This window comes from Heptranchias perlo, chromosome 2, assembly GCF_035084215.1.
Source record: "Heptranchias perlo isolate sHepPer1 chromosome 2, sHepPer1.hap1, whole genome shotgun sequence".
Classification (NCBI taxonomy): Eukaryota; Metazoa; Chordata; class Chondrichthyes; order Hexanchiformes; family Hexanchidae; genus Heptranchias; species Heptranchias perlo.
In genome coordinates this window covers 120,566,649-120,592,971 of record NC_090326.1, presented here as the reverse complement: position 1 = coordinate 120,592,971, position 26,323 = coordinate 120,566,649, and the positions used below count along the sequence as shown (strand labels likewise).

Below are 26,323 nucleotides of genomic sequence, written 5' to 3'. Positions count from 1 at the left end.
AGCTGCATGCTCCCCAAAGGTAAGTGCTTTTTCCAGCACTCCTTGTGGGCCAGGATAAGCAGGAGGATTCCCTCCATCCTCTCAAAGAAGCCTATGGGCTCCCCCCTGTCGAACGCTGCCCCTTTCTCCTCCATCCCGCTCGCCGACCTCCCCCCATCCAGCCCTGATGTCCTCCAACCGTGACGGCTGACCTTCACCCATCCCATCCCGCCCCACCCACCACGATGTCTGATCTTCCCCACCCCTTAAGACTCAATATTCGATCATTCTCACCCCAAGCCACGATGGCCAACCTTCCCCTCCCGAGCCACGATGGCTGTCCTGCCCCCCTCCCGATTGCCGGGGACTGTCCCCAAGAGTCCCCGGCTGCAGCCTCCTGCCGCTGGCCAAGCTGTCAATTTGGCTGGCTGCCAGGCAGGAAACGGATCAAAAAATAATAATGATATCCTGCTGTTAAGTTCAGCAGGACCGTCCCCGGCCTTGCCGGGTTCTTCGGCCGATTTTCAGCCTCCCCCGCACCCTCCCCGCAAATATCGGGGCCAATGTCTCTCCATGCTGAATACAGGATGATGGCAATACATTCACACATTTTATAGCGAGTTGTTCTGCTCACCATGGGGTTCATGAAAAGTTCCTGACAATTGCTCTCTGCCTAGCATGTTCTCAAGCCGATGCTTGATGGCAGAGGGAAAAATATCCTGTAGGAAAAACTTCTACAATGTTTTATGCCCAACAAAGCTCGGCCTAAGGGAGAGAAACTGGATGGATGTCTCTCCAACATAATCGACTCTGGTGCCTTAAATACAGTTGGCCAGATTTAAAGAGATAATGGCCAGGAAATTCTTCAGAGACTGCTCCCATACCATTGGCGTTACTTCGTTGGATGTATGGCGGAAACCCTAAACAGCGTTTATGCCCCACTTCCGGTGAAGTAGCGCCGATAGAACACAAAGTACAAGGGAGCCAGATGAGCGGAAAGTGGACAGTGAGCCTGATGGTGCTGAGTGTCAGTGTCTGGCATGGCTGCGCAGACTGCTTCAATAGAGGCCTGGGTGCGCCAGATTAGAGAGCATTGTCCCTACTGGCTTCAAAGATGGCATACAGCCATCCCTGAGGGCCTCGTGGATTTGACTGGTACCATTAGGACTGTTTTCCTGCAAGTCAATGATCATGCAGAGTCAGTGCCCAGTTCCGGTGCCATGTTAAGAACCCACTCACATAATGCTGCTGTCCATCAGTATAGTACCACATGCATGCCCTCCCACCAGCCCCCAAAAATGCTTCAACATGTGGCAGGCCATATAGCGACACAAGAGATGCAGCCTCTAGCACATCTATCTCAGGACTTAGTTGTCATGAGACAGGTTACTCCTAGAAGGCTGCTAAAGGAACAGAGCAGCCGGCCACCTCATGCACACCTGCCACTCTGATAGCACCAAGGGGAAGCATGTGGGCAAGTATGAGGTCACACATCATACGCTGGTACCAAGAGGAAGCATGGTGGAAATATTAGGCATACACACAGTATAGGTTTTGATTAAAATTATGGGACACTAAACATAAGAAATAGGAGGTGTAGACCATATGACCCCTCGAGTCTGCTCCATCATTCAATAAGATCATGGCTGATCTTCTATCTCAACTCTACTTTCCTGCCCTATTCCCATATCCCTTGATTCCTAAGTTGATGTCCAACAGAGAATGCATTCGGCAAAGTTTGGAAGTAGCTTTGATGAGGTAGCATAAATGGGATCTGTGTGAGTTGATGTGAACGGAGAAGTGGCTGTAGATGAATGCATCTTTATGGTGGGAAGACAGAAAAAAAACACAGGACTGTTCTTGCCAAGGGAAAATGTGGTAATAAAGAAAAGGTCTCCCATATCAGATCAACACGATTGTCTCTTACAGCTGCCAATAGGTTGTCATCTGCTTCCACTTCACGATACTGCTGCTCAACTACCTGCCTTTGAGCAGCTTCCTCCTCCAAAGCCTCCATGAGCAACATGCAGCAAGTCACCACTATCCTCGAGACCCTGATGGGACTATATTGCAAAGAACTCCGATTAATCCAGGCACCTGAAGCATGCCTTCAAAATTCCAATAGTATGCTCTATAATGACTGGTGGCAGAATGTGCCATAGAATGGTTACAGCGCAGAAGGAGGCCATTCGGCCCATTAAGCCTATGCCAGCTCTTTGTAAGAGCAATCCAGTTAGTTCCATTCCCCTGCTCTTTCCCTGTAGCCCTGCAAATTTTTTTTCTTTCAATTATTTATCCAATTCCTTTTTGAAAGCCACGATTGAATCTGCATCCACCACCCTTTTAGGCAGCGCATTCCAGATCATAACTACTCGCTGCATAAAAATGTTTTTCTCACGTCGCCTTTGGGTCTTTTGCCAATCACCTTAAATCTGTGTCCTCTGATTCTCGACCCTTCTGCCAATGGGAACAGTTTTCACTTTATCTAAACCCTTTATGATTAGAATGCTTCTATCAAATCTCCTCTTAACCTCCTGTGCTCTAAGGAGAACAACCCCAGCTTCTCCAGTCTATGCAAGTAACTGAAGCCCCTCAATCCTGGAACCGTTCTAGGATATTTTTTCTGCACCCTCTCTAAGGCTTCACATCCACCCTAAAGTGCAGGCCCAGAATTGGACACAATACTCCAGTTGTGGCCGAACCAGCGTTTTATAAAGGTTCAGCATAACTTCCTTGCTTTTGTACTCTATGCCTCTATTTATAAAGCCCAGGATCCCATTTGCTTTTTTAACCACATTTGTCAACTTGTCCTGCCACCTTCAAAGATTTGTACACATATATCCCCAGGTCGCTCTGTTCCGGCACCCCCTTTAGAATTGTACCAGTTAGTTTATATTACCTCTCATTCTTCCTACCAAAATGTATCACTTCGCATTTCTCTGCGTTAAATTTCATCTGCCCTGTGTCCGCCCATTCTACCAGCCTGTCTATGTCCTCTTGAAGTCTATCACTATCCTCCTCACTGTTTACGACACTTCCAAATTTTGAAATTGTGCTCTGTACACCCAAGTCCAAGTCATTAATATATATCAAAAAAAGCAGTGGCCCTAGTACTGACCCCTGGGAAACACCACTGCATACCTTCCTCCAGTCTAAAAAACAACCGTTCACCACGTCTCTCTGTTTCCTGCCACTTAGCCAATTTCGTATCCATGCTGCCACTGCCCCTTTTATTCCATGGGCTTCAATTTTGCTAACAAGCCTATTATGTGGCACTTTATCAAAAGCCTTTTGGAAGTCCATATACACCACATCACGTGCATTGCTCTCATTAACCCTCTCTGTTACCTCATCAAAAAAATTCAATCAAGTTAGTTAAACATGATTTGCCTTTAACAAATCCATGCTGGCTTTCCTTTATTAATCCACTCTTGTCCAAGTGACTATTAATTTTGTCCTGGATTATCGTTTCTAAAAGCTTCCCCACCACCAAGGTTAAACTGACTCGCCTGTAGTTGCCGGGTTTATCCTTACACCCTTTTTTGAACCAGGATGTAGCATTTGCAATTCTCCAGTCCTCTGGCACCACCCCCCATATCTAAGGAGGATTGGAAGATTATGGCCAGCACCTCTGCAATTTCCACCCTTTCTTCCCTCAGCAACCTAGGATGCATCCCATCCGGACCGGGTGACTATCTACTTTAAGTATAGCCAGCTTTTCTAGTGCCTCCTCTATCAATTTTTAGCCCATCCAGTATCTCAACTGCCTCCTTTTTTTACTGTTACTTTGGTCAAGATATGCGCAAAGTACTCATTTAGTACCTCAGCCATGCTCTCTGCCTCCATGCATACATCTCCTTTTTGGTCCCTAATCGGCCCCACCCATCCTTACTACCCATTTACTGTTCATATACCTACAGAAGACTTTTGGATTCCCTTTTATGTTTGCCGCCAGTCTATTCTCATATTCTCTCTTTGCCATTCTTATTTCCCTTTTCACTTCTTCTCTGTTCTTTCTGTATGCAGCCAGGTTCTCACTTGTATTATCAACCTGACATCTGTCATATGCCTCTTTTTACTGCTTCATCTTACCCTCTATCACTTTTGTCATCCTGGGAGCTCTGGCTTTGGCTGCTTTACCTTTCCTCCTCATGGAAAGGTACCTTGACTGTACCTGATCCATCTTCTCTTTAAAGGCCACCCATTGTTCGATTACAGTTTTGCCTGCCAATCTTTGATTCCAATTTACGTGGGTCAGATCCGTTCTCAACCCACTGACAATGGCCCCCCTCCAATTAAGTATTTTAACTATAGATTGCTCCTTGTCCTTTTCCATAACTAAACCTTATGATACTGTGATCACTGTTCCCTAAATGTCCCCCCACTGGCACTTGCTCCACTTGGCCCACTTCATTGCCCAAAACTAGATCCAGCGTTGGGACAGAAACATACTGATCAAGAAAGTTCTCCTGAACACACTTCAGAAATTCCTTCCCCTCTTTGCCTTTTACACTATTACTATTACCTAGTTATAGCAGTGCTCAGCTGGTATCCTGTTGCCCTCGGACTTCTATTGAGGTTAGGGCTGCCAGTGTCAGGACAATCATTCAAATGAGGTAGGAGTAGCAATCAGATGAAAATCTGCCCATTTATGTCTTTCTATAAATATTCTAGTTCATTGAAGAAAACAGCTTCTGAATTGATGATTGGTGCTTTGTTCCTATACCATTCCTCCAATGTGTTAAATATTTGTTCTGCACAATTTTTTCCACCCCAATGAGGACAAAGACCTTGCCTTTCACTTCTCCTTTCAGCCATCAACAAACAGTGTACATCTGGAAATCTGAAAGTGGCAAAATGTGTATATCTGGAGTGCTCCCTACAGCCCACATAAAAGTACCACTAAGCTGTTGACTTCACACGGCTCTCATACAACAAAGAATATTGTCACCAGAGTTGCACCTTCCTTGTCAACTTGTATCCTCACAATCTTGCATTTCCTACATCTAATACCTTTACGTGAATGGAAATTACATGCTGTAACTGTCTGTCCTGTCAACTACGTCAAAAGATCAACAACACCTCCGCATCAGGCAGACCTTACAGAAAACACCATTCACCCTACAGAGGTGGCATCAGAGCTCCCCCACTAACTATACAGTCTGAGTTGGCAATTATAAAAATTCAAACATTTGCCATTCCTACTAGTCTTCCCCACACCGTATCTGGAGTACCATCCTGGGAATTCTCTGTCTGAATTCCTTCCATCACTCAGCTACTCAACAAGCCAGAAAAGCGATTTTACACAGAATTGATATACATGGATTGACTGCATGACTCACTTCCTGTGAATAACAGATGAGTTCCTAAAGTTATTTTGCCGTTCAGATTACTGAACATATTTAACACAAGCATCAGTACCAGAGAACTATTGCAAAATAAAAAGTCCCAATGAACATGCAGTACAGCTATCTAGAGTTCCTGTGAGTGTTGTGAAAGCTGAATGGTTATTTCTGAATCTGTGATGTCAGGTTCTAATTCTGCTCCGACACATTGAGAGGAAAAACAGGAACTGATAACTCTTCAACAGCATCTTTTTTGTGAATTTTGTGCTAAAAGCGGAGGCATAATCATACTGGGAAATCAAACACTTCCATTTCAAGCACCCAGCATCAGCATCAAGCAGTCCCAGGTCACATATAGCAAAGGTAGATGCAGTGTAAAGACTCCTTATTTTGTCCCAAACTCACAAAAGCACCATTATACCAGTGTAATATTTTTCAATACCAGCCATCCTGTAGTCTCTCTCAGTCAGATTGCCAGGTAATTTAGGGAGTTTTGTGCTGTGGGTCATTGCTCCTAGGAATTCAATTGAGACTGCCCAAACTCATTTCATGCAGGACCCTTACAGTCAACAGATAGAGGAGACTTTCATCCCATCAATCTAAGCCATTGTTAAAGTTAGATCACAAAGCAGAAAGGAGTGTCTAATCCATTGCACTCTGTCCCTCCCCTTCAACTGTATAAATGTAGTATTGAATATAAATGTAAAAACACACTTGCTGTAATCGAAACAAAGGCCCAGAACTTGCTGGAAAAATAACAGTGAGTTCATGGCACACGGCATCATAAATGCATAAAAAACAGCAATTTGTGGTGAGGAAGAGATACACCGTGAGTTGCGAATTGCCACAAATTGCTGAACGATTTGCGCCACTCCGCCGTTAGTCTCACAAAAACAGAATTTCGCTGTCAACCTCCCATGAGTGTCAAGCAATTGCTGGATTTGTGCCGTAAATACAAATTAAACTTGCTGCAGAAAGTTAGGGTTGCTATTTCAGAGAGTAAGGACCCTGATAATGGGGTGATTTATGGTCCTGATATGCCACTCAACCTTGGAGGCCCAGAAAGGGAACAACTGAAAATGTTGGAGCCTCACTCCTGCAGGTAGTGAATTGCTCCTAGGAGGTTTAGAAAATTTAAAATGTTTTAATTTTTTTTCTTACTTTTCCTTTCAGTCTCTTTTCTTTCTCTCTTTCTTAATCCAATCTTTCTTTCCCTCTCTTTATTGCTCTTTCTGTATCTGATGTGACTCTAATTCACCCTATTTCCTTCTCCGTCGTTCGCTCTGTTTCTTTCTCTATCCTTACATTTAATTTGTTAAAGGGACAGTCTATTGGTCCCAGATGCCCCATTAACCTCGCCGCACCGTTATCAATTTGCACTTCCAGCAATTTGTGACGCAAAAATAATTAGAGTTGAAAAGATGCCTGGTTCCTGCAAATTCTGGGCCAATAGCACTGATAATATAAACAAGGGTAAATTTTGTGACACTTCGCTCCCGGTGTGGAGCTTCACTTGGCAGAAGCACGGACCAAATTATCGGGAACGAAGGTCAGTGCACCCAGTGAGCAGAACCTTGAAAAATTTACCTGACAGTTTATAGAAAAAAAATGTTTTTAAATATGTTAAATTAAAATGATAAAATTACAACATTGTTTTCAAATCAAACTTCTTCTTGTGTGATTGATTAAATATTTATTACAAAAGTGCAATACCACCACAGCGCTGCTACTATCACCTCTGTGTCCGAGCATTAGTCACCACCTTCAGGAAAAGAGTAGTAGGGGGAAAACAGTGGGCAAAAAATCAAAAGGAATGTAGAGAAACTTTTGTGGAAAGACTCCAAAGCCATGGGCATCATTCTCCTCTGTCTCCATTGGGTAAGCGGCACATCCTCACCCACTCCCCACTCCTCTGGTTTCCTCGTGCTCTGCAAATCACCCAGTGCCACATGCTTACTAACACTATCTAATTCCCTACAGGTGACAATATTTGAGCTGACAAAACAAATGATGCAGGGGGTATCAACAAAGGGGTTGGTGCAGTGGAACATGGGCAGAATCTTGTTCCCAGGGTTCCTGTATGGCCTGGTCCTCATTTTTTCCCTGTTGCTCCTTTCATCATCCGCTGCTCCTCATTGTTGCAATGGATCTTCAGAAAAAGAGCGCATAAGTTAAAAGTGGATGAGCATACTACCTTGAGATTATGGAGACAGAGAAGGGTATGGAAGACTCTGGGTGTGCACCGCTTCACATTAATGCCATAGGGACTGTCTAGGCCCACACCCACTAACCTGTAACCTGTACTGTCCCATCTTCCACTTCTTGAACGGAGTACTTTCCCAACAGCTCTATGGCCTGATCCTTATAAGGGACAATGTCTCTGATGTTGTGGATGCCCCTTGTGATCTGCCTTTCATGGGCATCGTGCGCAACTTTTCCCTGTAACAAGATAAGTGCTTTAGGTGAAAGATACCATTGGTGGGATGTCTCCAAAATGGCATCAGACAGCTGATGTAACAGATCAGCTGTTATCAACAACAACATGCATTTATATAGCGCCTTTAATGTAGTAAAATGACCCAAAGCACTTCACAGGAGCGTAATCAGACAAAAATTGACACCGAGCCAAAGAAGGAAGCATGAGGACAAGTGGCCAAAAACGTGGTGAAAGAGGTAAGTTTAAAGGAGCATCTTAAAGGAGAGAGGTGGCGAGGCAGAGAGGTTTAGGGAGAGAATTCCAGTCTTCGGGCCTAGACAGCTGAAGGTATGGCTGCCAACAGTGGGGCGAAGAAAGTCGGGGATTCATAAGAGGCCAGAATTGGAGGAACATAAGAGTTCTCGGAGAGCTGGAGGAAGTTAGAGGTAGGGAGGGACGAGGCCATGGAAGGATTTGAACACAAGGATGAGAATTTTAAATTCGAGGCATGGGTGGACCGGGAGCCAATGTAGGTCAGTGAAGATAGGGGCGATGAGTGATTGGGAATTGGTACGAGTTAGGATACAGGCAGCAAAAATTTTGGAAGAGCTCACATTTATGGATGGTGGAAAATGGGAGGCTGGGCAGGAGAGCATTGGAATAGTTGAGTCTGGGGCTAATTAAAGCAAGGATGAGGGTTTCAGCAACAAATGGACTGAGGCCGGCGTGAAGGCGGACGATGTTATGGAGGTGGATGTGGGCAGTCTTGATGAGGATATGGGGTCAGAAGCTCAGCTCAGGGTTAAATAGGATGCTGAGATTGCAAACAGTCTGGTTCAGCCTGAGACAGTGGCCAGAGAGGGTGGTGGAATCTATGGCGAGAGAACGGAGTTTGTGGCATGTTAAAGTGGAGGAAGGGCTTTAAAGCTTTTGCATGCAAGTAATTTCCGGTAGAGGTGTTGGCAACACACATGATAAGATACAGAATTAGTGAACCCCTCAACCACAGTGCAGTATGAAGGTTGATCTGTGCATCTATTAAGGTTGGAGTGTGAACAGTATGTTGGTGGCCAAAAAAGAAAAGGGAGAGTGCCCAGTCTGTTGTCATGCCTGCCCTCATCAGATCATTGAACTTTCTCCAGCACTGGTCTGAAGTTCTGGGATTGAGAGAGGTGCAAATCAGTGGCACTGCCAGCTCCCTTGATATGGCACGTGACATACTTTTTTTTGAGGTTTCTTCCCACGAATACCCAGCAATCTTTCTCTCAACTACAAGAACAACTTGCAGTTATATAGCACGTTTAACGTAGTAAAACGTCCCAAAGTGCGTCACAGGAGCCACATAGGAGATATTAGGACAGGTGACCAAAAGCTTCATCAAAGAGATAGGTTTTAAGGAGCGTCCTAAAAGAGGAGAGAGAGGTTTTCTTTTATTCGTTCATGGGATGTGGGCATCACTGGTAAGGCCAGCATTTATTGCCCATCCCTAATTGCCCTTGAGAAGGTGGTGGTGAGCCGCCTTCTTGAACCGCTGCAGTCCGTGTGCTGAAGGTTCTCCCACAATACTGTTAGGTAGGGAGTTCCAGGATTTTGACCCAGTGACAATGAAGAAATGGCGATATATTTCCAAGTCGCGATGGTGTGTGACTTGGAGGGGAACGTGCAGGTGGTGTTGTTCCCATGTGCCTGCTGCCCTTGTCCTTGTCCTTGTCCTTCTAGGTGGTAGAGGTTGCGGGTTTGGGAGGTGCTGTCGAAGAAGCCTTGGCAAGTTGCTGCAGTGCATCCTGTGGATGGTACACACTGCAGCCACGGTAGGCCGGTGGTGAAGGGAGTGAATGTTTAGGGTGGTGGATGGGGTGCCAATCAAGCGGGCTGCTTTGTCCTGAATGGTGTCGAGCTTCTTGAGTGTTGTTGGAGCTACACTCATCCAGGAAAGTGGAGAGTTTTTTTTAATTCATTGATGGGATGTGGGCGTCGCTGGCAAGGCCAGCATTTATTGACCATCCCTAATTGCCCTTGAGAAGGTGGTGGTGAGCCGCCTTCTTGAATCACTGGAGTACGTGTGGTGGAGGTGCACTCATCCAGGCAAGTGGAGAGTATTCCATCACACTCCTGACTTCGGCCTTGTAGATGGTGGAAAGGCTTTGGGGAATCAGGAGGTGAGTCACTTGCCGCAGAATACGCAGCCTCTGACCTGCTCTTGTAGCCACAGTGTTTATGTAGCTGGTCCAGTTAAGTTTCTGGTCAACGGTGACCCCCAGGATGTTGATGGTGGGGGATTCGGCGATGGTAATGCCGTTGAATGTCAAGGGGAGGTGGTTAGACTCTCTTTTGTTGGAGATGGTCATTGCCTGGCACTTGTCTGGTGCGAATGTTACTTGCCACTTATCAGCCCAAGCCTGGATGTTGTCCAGGTCTTGCTGCATGCCGGCATAGACTGCTTCATTATCTGAGGGATTGCGAATGAAACTGAACACTGTGCAATCATCAGTGAACATCCCCATTTCTGACCTTATGATGGAGGGAAGGTCATTGATGAAGCAGCTGAAGATGGTTGGGCCTAGGACACTGCCCTGAGGAACTCCTGCAGCAATGTCCTGGGGCCTCCAACAATCACTACCATCTACCTTTGTGCTAGGTATGACTCCAGCCACTGGAGAGTTTTCCCCCGATTCCCATTGACTTCAATTTTACTAGGGTTCCTTGGTGCCACACTCGGTCAAATGCTGCCTTGATGTCAAGGGCAGTCACTCTCACCTCACATCTGGAATTCAGCTCTTTTGTCCATGTTTGGACCAAGGCTGTAATGAGGTCTGGAGCCAAATGGTCCTAGCGGAAACCAAACTCACGTGCTGGACTCTGCGGATGGGGATGTTTATAGAGCCTCCTCCTCCCGTTAGTTGTTTAATTGTCCACCACCATTCACGACTGGATGTGGCAGGACTGCAGAGCTTTGATCTGATCCGTTGGTTGTGGAATCTCTTAGCTCTGTCTGTAGCATGTTGCTTCCGCTGTTTAGCATGCATGTAGTCCTGTGTTGTAGCATCACCAGGTTGGCAACTCATTTTTAGGTATGCCCAGTAGAGAGGCGGAGAGATATAGTGAGGGAATCACAGAGTTTATGGCCTGGGCAGCTGAAGGCACGGCCGCCAATGGTGGAGGGGTAAAAATCAGGGAATGCGCAAGAGACTAGAAATGGAGGAAAGCAGCGATCTCGGAGGGGTGTTGGACTAAAGAAGGTAATAAAGATAGCGAGCGGCAAGGCCATGGAGGGATTCTGAAAACAAGGACGAAAATTTTAAAATGGAAGCATTGCCGGACTGGAAGCCAATGTCGGTCAGCGAACACAAGGGTGATGGGTGAACAGGACTTGGTGCGAGTTAAGGGTACAGGCAGCAAAGTTCTGGACGAGCACAGGTTTACGGAGGGTGCAAGGGGGTAGGCCAGCCAGGAAAGCATTGGAACATCAAGGCAAATGGCTCTGTGGAGTTTTGTGATTCTATATTAGTGCTGAATGTTTGTCACGTTGAGTCACAGAAAAGATATGAGCTGTTTTCCGCAGGAAAAATACATACAGCTGTGAACCAGGAATTTTAAAAGAGTACACAAGTAAAACAGCAAAATATTTGATATAGAGAAATTTGCAGAATATGTCTGAGCATAATAAAATCAAATCAGGAGCTTAAAGGAAAAGGCCCCTTCAGAAATACGTTTTTCTATATTATGGAAATTTGGATGGAGATTCGGTTGTAGGTACAGCAGGTAGCTTCCGTACAAGATATCCAAGTTTGACCGTATATGATTTACAAAGGATTAAACATAAAATCACACCATTTTTTTTGCTGTGCTTACCCTGGGAGGCCTGTGACCAGAAAGTAGTTTGGCCTCTTTGAAAGTATAAATGATAGCAGAGATAACCAAAGGTAAAAGTTATTCCCATTGTCACTTGAGCCAATAAAGTATGCTCCCTGGGTAACTGGAGCTATAATCATACGTTTAACCATGATCCATGGACAGTGTTTGGTGCTCCTAGTTGGCCATCTGGTGGCTGGAAAAGAAAATTGCTCCCAGAGAGTCTACAGTGTCCTCTAGTCCCTCAGAAGCTAAAGTTTTCTCACCTAAAATTCCCACTGCATCCAAAAGATTAGGAAACTATGCTCATTATAAAATAGAAGAGGCCATTTTAACTCTGCCTGCTCGGCAGAAACTGGGCAGGCAGGCAGTTAAAATCGCCGATGGGATTAAGCTGCTGAGGCCCCGCATTCTTCCCACAGGTTGCAATTTTAACCTGTTCTTCTGAGCAGGCAGGAAGGACAACTACTGAAAGCCGACAGGGTCCATCGTTAAATATGCAGATTGGGCTCTGACGACATCATCGGGGCCCGACTACTATTTTAACCAGAGACTTGTGTGGGGAAGAGACCCAAAAAGGTATGTTTTTTTAAAAACTTTTTTTGACTTTCGTTGTGAGACCTGGAGCAACATGGAAAGTTTGTGCTTCCTGGGCTTCCCCTCCACCGCGCCCCCCCACCCCCACCTCGGATGGCGAGGCCACCCCCTATGCACTTACTTGACTGCCAACCGATATTCTGCTCCCGCCTGCCAGCCAGCTGCCCCTTCCCACCAGTTTCGGGCAGGAACCTGACTGGCTCTACGCAAATAAGGCCCAGGAGTTAAAATCTCCTGCACCTCCTGCTGCTGAAGTCGAGATGATTAACCACTTGACTCGGCCCTTGCCCACATGACTATCACCCCAAGTTAAAATCAGAGCTAAAATATAGTACTAATTGTTCTAGAAAGTAGGCCACTAATTATACAACTATTTTCATAACACAGTCAGCATTTTCATGTGTATGAATAAGTATAGACTGGAGGATGTTAGTGGTTCATAACCTTCAACATGTATGTTCCTGTATTATAAATGTTTCTAATTCCAGACTGAAATACAATAAAGAAATTAATAAATTCCATAGCCACTATGATTAAAAAAAGATATTTCTATTTTTAAATGTTTACATCAATCTCTTGATTCGTATCCACTCAATTATTTTAATTTGGACCTTTATCACCAATTTCCACCAATAAATTCCTGAATTTTTCTGGGTTAGTGGATCAGTAAAAAATGATTTCTGCCTATTTCTCACCTTCAAAGACTTTCCCTGGTCCCAGCTGATCTGAGATGAGCGCGTGTCACGGTTTTGACATTATCATGCACATTGCGTGATGACATATGCAAGCACCATCTGCGTGATGTGCAGATATTCCAGGACCCAGGTTTAAGCACCAAATTCTGCAATAGAAAAAACTTGAACTAAGTTATTTGGTGATATTGCTCATAGGCTGAGTAAAAACAGGAAGAAAAATCCCAAGCAACCTCAATAATACCAGAAATTTTAAAAATGTCAGTGAAAAAGAAATTACTCGGTAATCCCAGTGAGTACATTGTTTTGCTACCAACCACTGACCCATGGAATTAAGGCTGTATGCAAATGCTATGAATTTTCTCCTCAATGAATAGTGGATAAAATCTTTGATTGTAATGGATCCTACAGTGCAGAATAATAGGCAGTCTCACATATTGGTGGGATTTAAGCTGGTTCATTGGCCTAATGAATTCCAACATTGCAGGCTCCCAAAAAATCTGCACATTGCACAATAGAAGAAAAATAAACTTTGTAGAGTTAATTCATACAAACATTTTCCTGCTTTCCAGAGGCAATGGCACAATAAGTCAGACTTAGTTTATATAGTTAGAAATAACACTTCGTACATTAGTATTTTGAGATATGCAATAGCGATAGATGAACTAACTCAATGATGGTGCCAGGACTCAAAAAAATTTATGCCAAAAGTATTGCTTAAAGATCGACTGAGCACTCAAAAACAAACTAAATGTACAAAATGCTCAATTGCTATGTTTGATGTATTTTTAAACTCCCTATGATAGTTTGTATATTAAATCACATGCATCATTTAGAATGTCAAATATACAATTTTTCTTTATTTTTATGAAATGTTAGTTCATATGGGCCTAATAAGGCTATTAATAGGTAACACCAGTTGAATTACTATTTATTAAAATTTAAAACAAAGGTAAAACATTACCTGGGCTACCTACTGATGTTTTATCAATTAATGAACAATCATCAGAAGGTGATGAAAAGGCACGTACTAACCAGACACAGGATTTGTGAAAACTATCTCATCCAAAAATATTTTAATGACATTTGCAACCCAACAAAATTAAACCACAATAAGTCAATGAAAATTTCATTTTACAGATGCCTCCTAAAATCAAATGAGTGTCCTCAAGATACAGATTTGACTGTTACTGTCCTGGCTAAGGAGAATTATAGAATTGAAAGAACATTGGTTTGTTTGTTTTCTAGGGAAATTTCACAACAAAAAGAATTAGTTTAGCATATGGTGCACAAGATTAAACAGTATAAATTAAATAAGCATATAAAGCAATTGCATCAGTTAACTCAGAGTTTATGATGCAATTCCATAAATTGTTACTGGAACTATTTATCAAATGCATTGCTAGATCAGTTTTACATTATGGTCTCAAACTTGTGAACTGCATTAAAATTCCATTTCACTCCTTGGCGAGATTTCTATTTCAAATAAATCTTATTCTGTTCACTCAAACAGAACTCTACTGTTGTAGGCAACGGAGGGTCCCGATTATTTTGGCATTATTGTGGAAGATTTTGTTAATTGTCTGAGTTATTCACTTACAATTTGAGTTTTTACAATAACTATGCAAGAAAGATACAAGCAGTTGAGTTTGGAACAAGCTGGAGTCTCTGAACGAAGTAGAATGGGGGAGCGGAAAGGAGGTGACAAAAACATAGACAGGGGTTTCGGGTGACAGAGGTGAGACGGAGTGGAGAGAAATAATGTTGAGGAGGTGAAAGTAGGCAATTTTGAATGGATAGAATGTGGGGTTTGAAGCTCAGTTCTAGATCAAACAGAATGCCAAGCTTACACACAGCCTCAGCATGTGGCCAGGGAGGAGAATGGAGTTAGTTGTAAGAAAACTCAGTTGATGGTACCAAAAGCAGAGTTTAAGGTGCTTTAATCTTATCGACATTTGGTTGGAGGAAATTTCGACTCATCAGTGCCTTGATGTTAGGCAATCTGTCAACCCAGAGATGGTCATAGGGTCAAGGGAATGGAGAGGTAAAGTCCAGTGTTGTCAGCATCCGCATTGGAACTATAAACTGAATGGTGTTAGTCTACAGGATACAGCGTAGGATTTGGGGATAATGGTGGACGGTGTGCGGCAGCAGTAAATGAGGCAAATAGGATTTTGGGTTGTACAATGCATGGAATAGAACACAAATCACAGGATTTGATATTGAGTCTATAAAGGGAATTGGTGTATCTCCATCTGAATTACAGTATGCAGTTCTGGCTGGTATATTTCAGAAAAGACATCATAAGCACCGGAAAAGGTGCAGCAATGCCCTATCAATCTGATACCTGGTAGATACCAGAGCTGAAACTACAGAAGTCAAGTGTGTTTACATCAAAGAGACAGTGGAGAGGGGAACTTATTGAGCTTTTCAAGATCCTTAAGGGTATCGGCAAGTTGAAGCCTGAGAAACTGTTTACCACTGACGAAAAACGACAATGAGGAAACCTGAGGCTCGAGGGGCCGTATGGCCTACTCCTGCTCCTACTCCTTATGCTCTTATGAGATGTGCTCAGAAATCAGAGGGTGAATGGGCAGATCAGATATAACTACTTGACACACAGGGTGGTGAATGTTTAGAATAAACGAGTCATTTTCAGGTTGACAGGTTGTAATTAGTGGGGTGTCGCAAGGATCAGTACTTGGGCCTCAGCTGTTTACAATATACAACAATGACTCAGATGAGGGGATCAAGTGTAACGTATCCAAGTTTGCTGACGATACAAAGCTAGGTGGGAAAGTAAGCTGTGACGAGGATGCAAAGAGGTTGCAAAGGGATATAGACAGGTTACGTGAATGGGCGAGAAATTGGCAGATGGAGTATAATGTGGGGAAATATGAAATTATCCACTTTGGTAGGAAGAGTAGAAAAGCAGAATTATATTCAAGACTGAGATCGATAGATTTTTGGACACTAAGGGAATCAAGGGATATGAGGAGAGCGAGGGAAAGTGGAGTTGAGGTAGAAGATCAGCCATGACTACACAGAGAGGTGATGAAGGCTGATAACATCAGTAATGTTAAGAGAGAATTGAACAGGCATTTTGCAGGAATAGCAATTGAGGAATATAGGTAGTGGGGCAAGAGAAAATATTCAAACAGTAAAGGAGCTTTGCGTTGTTTTTGCTCTCCAGAATGATCCTGGAATAGTAGTAGCATTTGGCTGAGGAGCAATGTTTCAAATGCTCAAGCCAGATCTAGCTGAATGACTATACAAGCTCTGTGCCAGTTTGAGTAATGGATCTCTGCATATTTTTTCCAATTGGTTATACCCACTTTACATCTGATTATTGGGCATAACCAATCAGAAAATCTATGCTTGAGAAAGCAGAGAGACAGTTACAGGAATTGAGAAATACAATTTTTTTAAAAAAATTATCCATGAACATGTTCCAGGAGATTAGCTAGTTTGTACTAAACATTTATTCATTATAAATGACAAGTTTTGTATATTTCAGAATAATTTCTATTTTATAATGGGCAACGTTTAATCTTTTCTTGTTCTTTATATTTGTATTTAAATATTCATAAATATATTGTATTTCAGAGGGTGAAGAGGCTACTTTGCTATTTATTTTTATATGTAAATTCTTGTTATTAAATTTTCTTTCTTTTACTACATTGTTATTAAATGCAATAAAATGAAATTTTGCTTTTCATGAAGATTATGAGTGCCTATTTTCATTTTAGAGCATAATCAAAACATTGTCGTGCATTTGATGGTGTGAGTTGCAAACGTTTCCACTTCCCACAATCCCCAAATTATCACAGATAAAAAACTAATAATGCATTTGTATTGGTGGTACCAAAATGCTCACAGGCAGGTGAAAGATGCAATCAGAGGCTACGTTTCGATATGGCTTCCACCTCCAATTGGAACCCAAAGGGGAGAAGAAAACAGGCAACTGAAGGGTATAGAAAATCTAGAATAGGCTACTGTATCAAATTAAAAAATAATAATCAGACAATGAGGAAGAGACAATGAGAGAAGAAATGGAAGACAGGGCAAGCAGAAGTAAAGTGCTTATTTTTTATTTAAAATTATTTCTTGTTTTTATTTTTGTAATTTATAATTTCATTTTTTTTAAATCAGCATCACGGAACGTAAGCTGAAAATTTAGTGAAAGAGCCCAGCCCAGGATACCTATGGTCAGCACTCTAAGGGGTAAAATTGACAATATTTTACATAACGCAGTTTTATTCACTGTTAAGAGGCGTGAAGCCACAATCTTTAAAAAAAACAGAAATTATACCTGGAACTGAGAGGCCAATCTAACTCCCAAAACACTACACTCCAATAGTAAGTCTGAGTCAGGGGTTCATTAACCTAGTTTACATTTCGACGACTATGACACTTTGAGCATAAAACTGGAACATTACAAATACATGCCAACAGGGAATGGCTGCCACAATGAATTAGCACCCCAGAGCTTAAACAGCTTGGATGACAGTTGCTTCTGTGTTGATTGTAAGGATCTTATGTGAAATGAGTTTACACAGTCTCAACCTAGTTTCTCATTCCTAGTAGACTGTCCACAATTCAGCATAAATTGATAACTACACTCAGAAGCTACAGGGACAACTGGTACAGGAAATGGAGACATCACTAGTTCACTGGAGAGGTGCTCTTCTGTGTCTAGAGTTCAAGCAGAGCAGATAGACTTTTATTTTGCATTTGGCCGATGCTACATGTCAGGGAATAATTAATGCTAAATTCAGATATGGGAGCCAAGAAATATGTTCATTCTCTAGCAATAACACCACTTACTTTGTTTAGCACAAATGTTCACCAAAACTATAAATTTGAAAAAAATGCTAACAATATCTGTTATCAATAAGGCTTATTAACAGAGATATTTTGAAAATTAAAACCCGACAGGATATTAAAATATTTACCAGCTAATGACTCAGGTGGTCACAATTAAGCTGGTAATATTGCATATTTTATGTCACAAGTTCATCAAAAATTGTCATGAAGTTCCTGAGCCATCTTCAAAATTCATCCATTTTAAGATGTTTTCAATCAGAACTGCTGCTCGCAAAAATGTTTCTTCTTGTCAGCCTCCACATGTTACCCTCTCCCCCTAATTCTACTCTCTACTGTCTCCTATCTCTCCTCCATATCTTCCCATCAACCCCATTTCCTCCCATCTCACCCCCTCTCTCCACTGCCTACCAACTCCCTATCGTTATCTTCCTCCCTTCTCCATCCATCCCCTTCACTCCCTCTCCCTTTCCTGACCTCTCCCCTCCCTTCTGCTCCCTTACATCCCGCTCCCGCTGCCCTCCCTCTTCTGTCCCTCCTCCCCCTTCATACCCCATCCTCCTCCCCTCCCTCACCTCGCCCCTCCTCCTCACATCCTTCTCCCCCGTTTCCTCCTCTTCCCCCTCACTTCTCGCTTTTCCGCCTTCTCCCCTCATTTTCCCTCACCTCTTTTCCTTCTCCTCCTCCCCTCCCTTCTCTCGTGCCTCCTCCTCTCCTACCTTCCCCTTCCAATCTCTCACTCACGCATCCCTCTTCCCTCCCCCTCACTTGCACCTCCCTTCTCCCACTTACTTTACCTCTCCTCTCCTGTTACCGCCCCCATTTCTTCTCCTCTCACCCTTACTCCCACCGCCCTCCCCTCCTCTCTGCTCTCCTCTCCTCTCCCCGCCAAGCATACTTTACCTGACTACAGTTTGAATTCACTCTGTATGCAAGGCCAGAGGAAATTGACTAGTAACCCTTTATTCTTTGCTTACAGATAAATGTGAGCTAAACAAGTGAATGATGTCAGAGTTTGAGAGACCGCAGTTTTCTAGCTGGTCTGCCAAAATATCATCACACAGGACCCTTGTAACCCCTAGTGTACAGCAGTAATATCATCCACCTTCAGATCTCAAAATGCAGAAACATGACATTTCTGAAACTGTTAGAATGTAAACATGTACCCTGCAGAGTTTTTCCAAGGCTGTTACCAAGCTTCCATCCATGATTCTGCAGCAAATTGCATCCAATGTTGTCCTATGGAACAGAACAGAGAACATTTTTTTCCCCCAGCAGCAGCAAATTTTCATACTTTGCAAACAGTTGCAATGTAGAAAGTGAGATTCCTAATTGCAAACATGCAAATATGCTTTCAGGAACACAGATAAACTTTCCCATGAAAACTCAGTATCGGTGTGTTAAGTTTCCCAATACATCTTCGATTTAACCTTTAGAGGATTGCCCTGCAATTTCTGTGCTAAAAAAGAATAAGTTATTTAGTGCCAACTGTATGAGAAATTAAGAATTTATTTAGATTTTCAGTGGGTGAATGAAGCAGCGTGATGGTCTTACTTGTGTTGTCAGGCAGCCAGCGACTACTGAAGGTTGCATCACCAAACTTACATTCTTGTACAAGATAAATATATGAAGTACGTCTATGGACAGGACAAACATTCAAAACTTTTCTGGTGCCTGAAACATATGACTATACCAATACATTTTGTAAAGTAGCTCTGCTTCATGTAACAGGGTTGGTCAAGATTTCTCCTGAGCCAGATAGCTAACAGTTATGCATTTTTTGTCCAGAACAGGAATATAGGGCTGTTTTTTTTTGCCCACTCAGTTAATAAGCAGAAAATCTGCCCCATAAGTACAATGAATTAAGAATTTTCCAAAGCCAGATGGTTTTGCAGTTTTCTCTTTCAAATGCAAAGACAATCAAGTTTTGTTAACATAAAGTAAGAAACAAGATTGCTTTGCTAACCATTCATGACTTAATTTGCAGTGTGGCATCTGTGTGTAGCCTAAGCATCTGTCGAACACTGGGGATATCGGTTAGGTTGTTGTCTCTGGGATTGAATAAGAGTCTCCTCTTTCGGGAGAGGGGAGGCTGTTATCATGGCCGCATCTGTGTTACATCTTAGTCTGAGGGTTTGTCCTTAGGTCCTTTGAGGGTGTGGGTCTCATTCTTCTGCGGGGCTTATTGGGGGAAATCAGAGTCTGCAGGGCACTGGACATGTCCTGGGTGAGGAGACGACTTTTTGGCTGGGCTGAGGAGTTCTGCAGCATAATAGTCCCGATGTTATATTCCTACTGGCCACAATGTCTGCTGATGGGGAAGGAAGAGAGCTTTTGTAAGAGCCATCTGAGTAGACTTGTTTGGGGAAAGTCCTGCTGCCTCCTGGATTAGGGTGGGTTAGTTTGCAGGTGAGGGGGAAGTACTGACGATGGTCTCCTTGCATTTTGTGTGGCCTGTAGCTAAGTCGGATAAACAGCAAGCTGCTGCTGCAGAGCAAGGCTGACAGTTTTAAACAGACATGCAGGCTCACTCCGCATAGGGACTGACAGATGAGCTAAGTATTGGCCACAAAGGATGACTTTTTTTTGCAGAGACCGCTGCTTTTCCACTTTATTTTTTAGATGCACAGGTTCCCAAGCATTCAAAAATCAGGAGAAGTCTTGGTCACGGCAATGAAGAGTCTGTGCACCCATTTAAAATTGTCATTCTGCTCTATACCGTCAACCTACGGTGCTCTTGACTCAAATGCGGCAACACTCCTCCAGTCCCAAAGAGGCCAGCATCAGTGCAGCCTCTACCAAATGGAATCAACCCACCCTAAGCCAGGATGCAGCAGAACACCATGAATCAGGGCATTCTCAAGGGGGAGGGTGAGCAGGCAGAGGTCGTGGTCCACATTGGGACCAACGACATAGGTAGGAAGAGAGATGAGGTCCTGCATCAAGAATTTAGGGAGCTAGGTAGCAGATTAAAGAGCAGGACCTCAAAGGTTGTAATCTCTGGATTACTCCCAGTGCCACGGGCTAGTGAGTATCGAAATAGGAGGATAGAACAGATGAATGCGTGGCTAAAGAGTTGGTGCAGGAGGGAGGGTTTCAGTTTCCTGGATCACTGGGCCTGCTTCTGGGGAAGGTGGGACTTGTACAAGTCGGACGGGTTGCATCTGAACCAGAGCGGGACAAATATCCTTGCGGGGAGGTTTGCTAGCACTGTTGGGGGGGGTTTAAACTAACTTGGCAGGGGGATGGGATACAGAGTGGAGCTACAATAGGGGGTGATGTGCAGCCAAATATTGAGAAAAAAACAAGTCAGCTTGGAAGACAGGGCAAATATGTAAGAGCAAGGCTGGATGGCATCTATTTTAATGCAAGGAGTCTTGCAAATAAGGTGGATGAACTGAAGGTGTTGATAAACACATGGGAGTATGATATTGTTGCTGTCACAGAGACATGGTTGAGGGAGGGGCAAGACTGGCAGCTCAATATTCCGGGGTACAGAATCTTCAGGCGAGACAGAGGGACAGGTATAAGAGGAGGGGGGGTCGCAATATTAATTAAAGAATCAATTACTGCCATAAGGAGGGATGATATATTAGCAGGTTCCTCTAATGAGGCCATATGGGTGGAGCTTAAAAACAAAAAGGGGGCAAGCACTTTGATGGGAGTGTACTATAGGCCCCCAAACAGTCAGGGGGAGATAGAGGAACAGATATGTAGGCAAATCTCAGAAAATTGTGCAAATAATAGGGTAATAATAGTGGGGGATTTCAACTTCCCCAATATTAACTGGGATACTCAGAGTGTAAAAGGCTTAGAGGGTACAAAATTCTTAACGTGCATCCAGGAGAGCTTTTTGAGCCAGCATGTAGAAAGTCCTACAAGAGAGGGGGCGGTACTGGACCTAATTCTAGGGAATGTGGCCGGCCAAGTGGAAGAAGTGCTAGTAGGTGAGCACTTTGGTGACAGTGACCATAATTCAGTGAGATTTAAGGTGGTCATGGAAAAGGACAGGGAGGGGCCGGAAATAAAGGTTCTAAATTGGGGGAAGGCCGATTTTAATAGGATAAGGCAGGATCTGGCCAAAATGGACTGGGATCAGCTGCTTGTAGGAAAATCCGCATCGGAGCAATGGGAGTCTTTCAGAAGGGAGATTGAGACCATACAATGGCAACATGTTCCCGTAAAGGTCAAGGGTGGTTCCAAGAACTCCAGGGAACCTTGGATGTCAGGGGATATACGAGAATGGATTAGGAAAAAAAGGAGGGCTTTTGGCAGATACAAAAGGCTAAAGACGGAGGAAGCCCTAGAGGAGTACAAAAAGTGCAGGGGGATACTTAAAAAAGAAATTAGGAGATCAAGGAGGGGCCATGAAATAACACTGGCGAGCAAAATAAAGGAAAATCCTAAGATGTTTTATAAGTATATTAAGGGTAAGAGGATGACTAGGGAAAAAATAGGGCCCATTAGGGACAAAAATGGCAATCTGTGTGTGGAGCCGGCAGATGTAGGAGGGGTTCTAAATGAATTTTTTGCATCTGTTTTCACTATGGAGAAGGACGATGTAGACATAGAAATACGGCAGGGGGACTGTGATATACTCGAACATATTAACATCGAGCGGGAGGAGGTATTGGCGGTTTTAGCAGGCCTAAAAATGGATAAATCCCCAGGCCCGGACGAAATGTATCCCAGGCTACTGTGTGAGGCAAAGGAGGAGATTGCGGGGGCTCTGACACATATATTCAGAACCTCTCTGGCCACAGTGGATGTGCCAGAGGACTGGAGAACCGCTAATGTAATACCATTATTCAAGAAGGGGAGTAGGGAAAAACCGGGGAACTACAGGCCAGTGAGCCCAACATCAGTGGTAGGAAAATTATTGGAAAAAATTCTGAAGGACAAAATTAGTCTCCACTTGGAGAAGCAAGGATTAATCAGGGATAGTCAACATGGCTTTGTCAAGGGAAGATCATGTCTGACTAATTTGATTTAATTTTTTGAGGGGGTGACTAGGCGTGTGGATGAGGGTAACGCAGTGGATGTGGTATACATGGATTTCAGTAAGGCCTTCGATAAAGTCCCCCACAGGAGACTGGTCAAGAAGGTACGAGCCCATGGAATCCAGGGTGCCTTGGCACTTTGGATACAAAACTGGCTTAGTGGCAGAAGGCAGAGGGTGATGGTCGAAGGTTGTTTTTGTGACTGGAAGCCTGTGGCCAGTGGGGTACCACAGGGATCGGTGCTGGGTCCCTTGCTGTTTGTGGTCTACATTAATGACTTGGATATGAATGTAAAAGGTATGATCAGTAAGTTCGCTGATGATACAAAAATTGGTAGGGTGGTAAATAGCGAGGAGGATAGCCTCAGTCTGCAGGACGATATAGATGGGTTGGTCAGATGGGCGGAACAGTGGCAAATGGAATTTAACCCGGAAAAGTGCGAGGTGATGCACTTTGGAAGGACTAACAAGGCAAGGGAATACACAATGAATGGGAGGACCCTAGGCAAGACAGAGGGTCAGAGGGATCTTGGTGTGCAAGTTCACAGATCCCTGAAGGCGGCGGAACAGGTAGATAAGGTGGTAAAGAAGGCATATGGGATACTTGCCTTTATTAGCCGAGGCATAGAATATAAGAGCAAGGAGGTTATGATGGAGCTGTATAGAACACTGGTTAGGCCACAGCTGGAGTACTGTGTGCAGTTCTGGTCGCCACACTACAGGAAGGATGTGATCGCTTTGGAGAGGGTGCAGAGGAGATTCACCAGGATGTTACCAGGGCTGGAGCGCTTCAGCTATGAAGAGAGACTGGGAAGATTGGGTTTGTTTTCCTTGGAGCAGAGGAGGCTGAGGGGGGACATGATTGAGGTGTACAAAATTATGGAGGGGCACAGATAGGATGGATACTAAGGAGCTTTTTCCCTTCGTTGAGGGTACTATAACAAGGGGACATAGATTCAAGGTAAAAGGCGGGAGGTTTAGAGGGGATTTGAGAAAGAACTTTTTCACCCAGAGGGTGGTTGGAGTCTGGAACTCACTGCCTGAAAGGGTTGTGGAGGCAGGAACCCTCACAACATTCAAGAAGCATTTGGATGAGCACTTGAAATGCCATAGCATACAAGGCTACGGACCAAATGCTGGAATATGGGATTAGAGTAGACAGGGCTGATGGCCGGCGCGGACACGATGGGCCGAAGGGCCTCTATCCGTGCTGTATAACTCTATGACTCTATGACTCTAATCTGTCCAGGCTGAGGAATTGAGTGTGTCACCATATATTCTTTTTAAAATGGCCACTGTATTGCTGAATAAAACTTTCAATGGACAAGTGGCCTCAACCTAAGCTGGCTGTACCAGTGCAAAAAATGGGACGGTAGAAATATTAAGTTTTACATCCCCAAATCATCGATCTTAGCCAAGTCACACAAGGTGATACCAAGCATAGCTGTGGGGGTAGGGGTTGAAGAGAGGGGGCAGGCAATTAATTATTTGAGAGATTACAGGGTTAACCCATGCCAATCGTGCACATTGAGTTCTGTTACAGCAACAGGCCCCTCTTACTGTTTTTTTTCACAGGACTATGGGGAAAGAGCAGGGGAATGGGGCTAATTGGATAGCTTTTTCAAAGAGCCGGCAGAGGCACAATGGGCTGAATGGCCTCCTCCTGTGCTGTACCTATTATGATGCTATGATAAGAAAGAAAATATAAATGTATAAGTAGTCTGTCAGTATGAAAAGGAATTTTCAAAAAACTATAAATGTTTTGATCATTTGAGGGTATGCTATTTATTTTCTGCTTCTTTACCTTGGTAAAATCGATAGGATAATCTGTACAAGTACAAACAGTCCAGCTGAAAGTAATATTTACACAACCTATAATTGAATCGTAGGCTTTCTACAAATCAGCAATCATGTCTGCCACCTATGTAGCATCAAACACACAATAAAAACCTGATTGAGGATTCCACAACTGTTGTATTCTGGGCTTACTTTATAAACAGTACTAGAAATGCAAGAAAAGTCTTAACTAGAAACAAGAACAAAAGCAAATCCAGTTTAAACCTGATTAGGCCGACAACCAGCATGCACAAAACGATAGTAACCAAGGTGTGGTAAATGATAAATTAGTAAATAAATATACTGAAGTAAAATATTACGTAAAAAAAGTAACCAATGAATACAGCAACTAAAAAAATGGTAAGGCTCTACACCCATCATGTATAACAACAGACCACAGAACAAGTCCAGGAGGAAAAAGCTATCAGTGCACAGCATACCCAGGTCAAAGCTTTAGCTTTCAAATAAAAGTTACACATTTATCATAAACTTTTGTTTTCAGTCAGTTCTCCTAAACTAACAGCTTGTTACATATTTAATTAATGTAAGAGGGTTACATCAAAAGATAGAGGAAGCTAAAGTATTACCATAGCTGCATTCAGCTATAAAATAATTCACAATAAAAATAATCTCGCCAAACAAAGAAATGTTAAAAAGAATAAAAGCATACAAATCTGGTTTTAAAACTTGGGCTGTCAAAATTGAAGTGTAATACAATATTAAAAAAGTCAAAAACACTGAGTTGTTTGAATTTAATGATTGCAAGGATCACCTACTGTTATTGTATTTTATGTACCATAACTGTGAATCAACATGAGCACAAAATGTTTGCAAGTAAAGCCATACCAAAATAATTTATCATATCTGCAACCAAATACCATGAGGATAAAAACAAATGAGGAACATACAGGCCAAATTGTTCACCAAAAAACATACTCCATGCTGAAGCGTGTGTCCATTATTTCGAGAGGTACAACACTTGCAATGAGAAGGGAAAAGGACAATTCTACAGCAGACAGCTGCAACTGGTTAAAGTAAATTGCACAATAATAATATTATTTAGGTCTCAAGCAGCTATCAAGTACTAAAGCATCTTCCATGAAGTCCACAGATTAGTGTCTTTTGCTGAAATTGAACTACCATTCACATGTATGAAGTGGTATCAGTACCTGGCAACTTGCACGTCATAGTAGATAATTCAAACACAATGAAACCTTTTTTGGGGGTAATATTTTTCCTTTTATTTTAATTCTGCCCTTTTCTCTCCTCAAGCTACTGAGTCTTAGTGGGGTACAGATCCATACGTGGCAGTAGCCCTTCAGTACCTTGACTAAGTGACTATTGTTCACGTGTGAGCCTAAATACTGAGTATCATCAGACGATTCAACCGTGGAGGAAATTATAGCCAAAACTTCTCCTGTTCCCACTCATCATTTACAATCTCACTCTTCCAAGTCGGAGTCATCACAAAAGAGATCAGGAGGAGGAACATGGGTTGTGCTTTCTCTCCCAAGGAGTACAGCTAATTCTTCTCAGGCTGTCGACTGTATGGCTTAGTGCTACACTTGGCAGCACCTTTATCCACCAGGGCATTGTCCCACCTTTTCAATTGACACTTTGACACGTTTTTATAGTTTTCTTCTGCAATTTCAACAAGATTTTACTGCAGCAATTTAGTGACACTATGAATGAAGATGCCAACCAAATTACTGCCATGCACAATTCAATTTTAATGAAAGCAAAATTGCATTCGAAAGTTTGCGGGACTGCAGTTTTCTAACTT

The 26,323-nt window shown here is 43.2% G+C and overlaps 1 long non-coding RNA gene across 1 annotated transcript in view; it reads right to left on the bottom strand.

The window, feature by feature from the left end:
* Nucleotides 1–18,946, bottom strand: part of LOC137334257 (uncharacterized) — a 92,672-nt gene extending 73,726 nt beyond the window's left edge. Inside the window, exon 1 of the long non-coding RNA XR_010966118.1 lies at nucleotides 18,872–18,946. This is a non-coding gene — a long non-coding RNA (uncharacterized lncRNA). The remainder of the gene's footprint in view (nucleotides 1–18,871) is intronic.
* Between the last annotated feature and the right edge of the window lie 7,377 nt (nucleotides 18,947–26,323).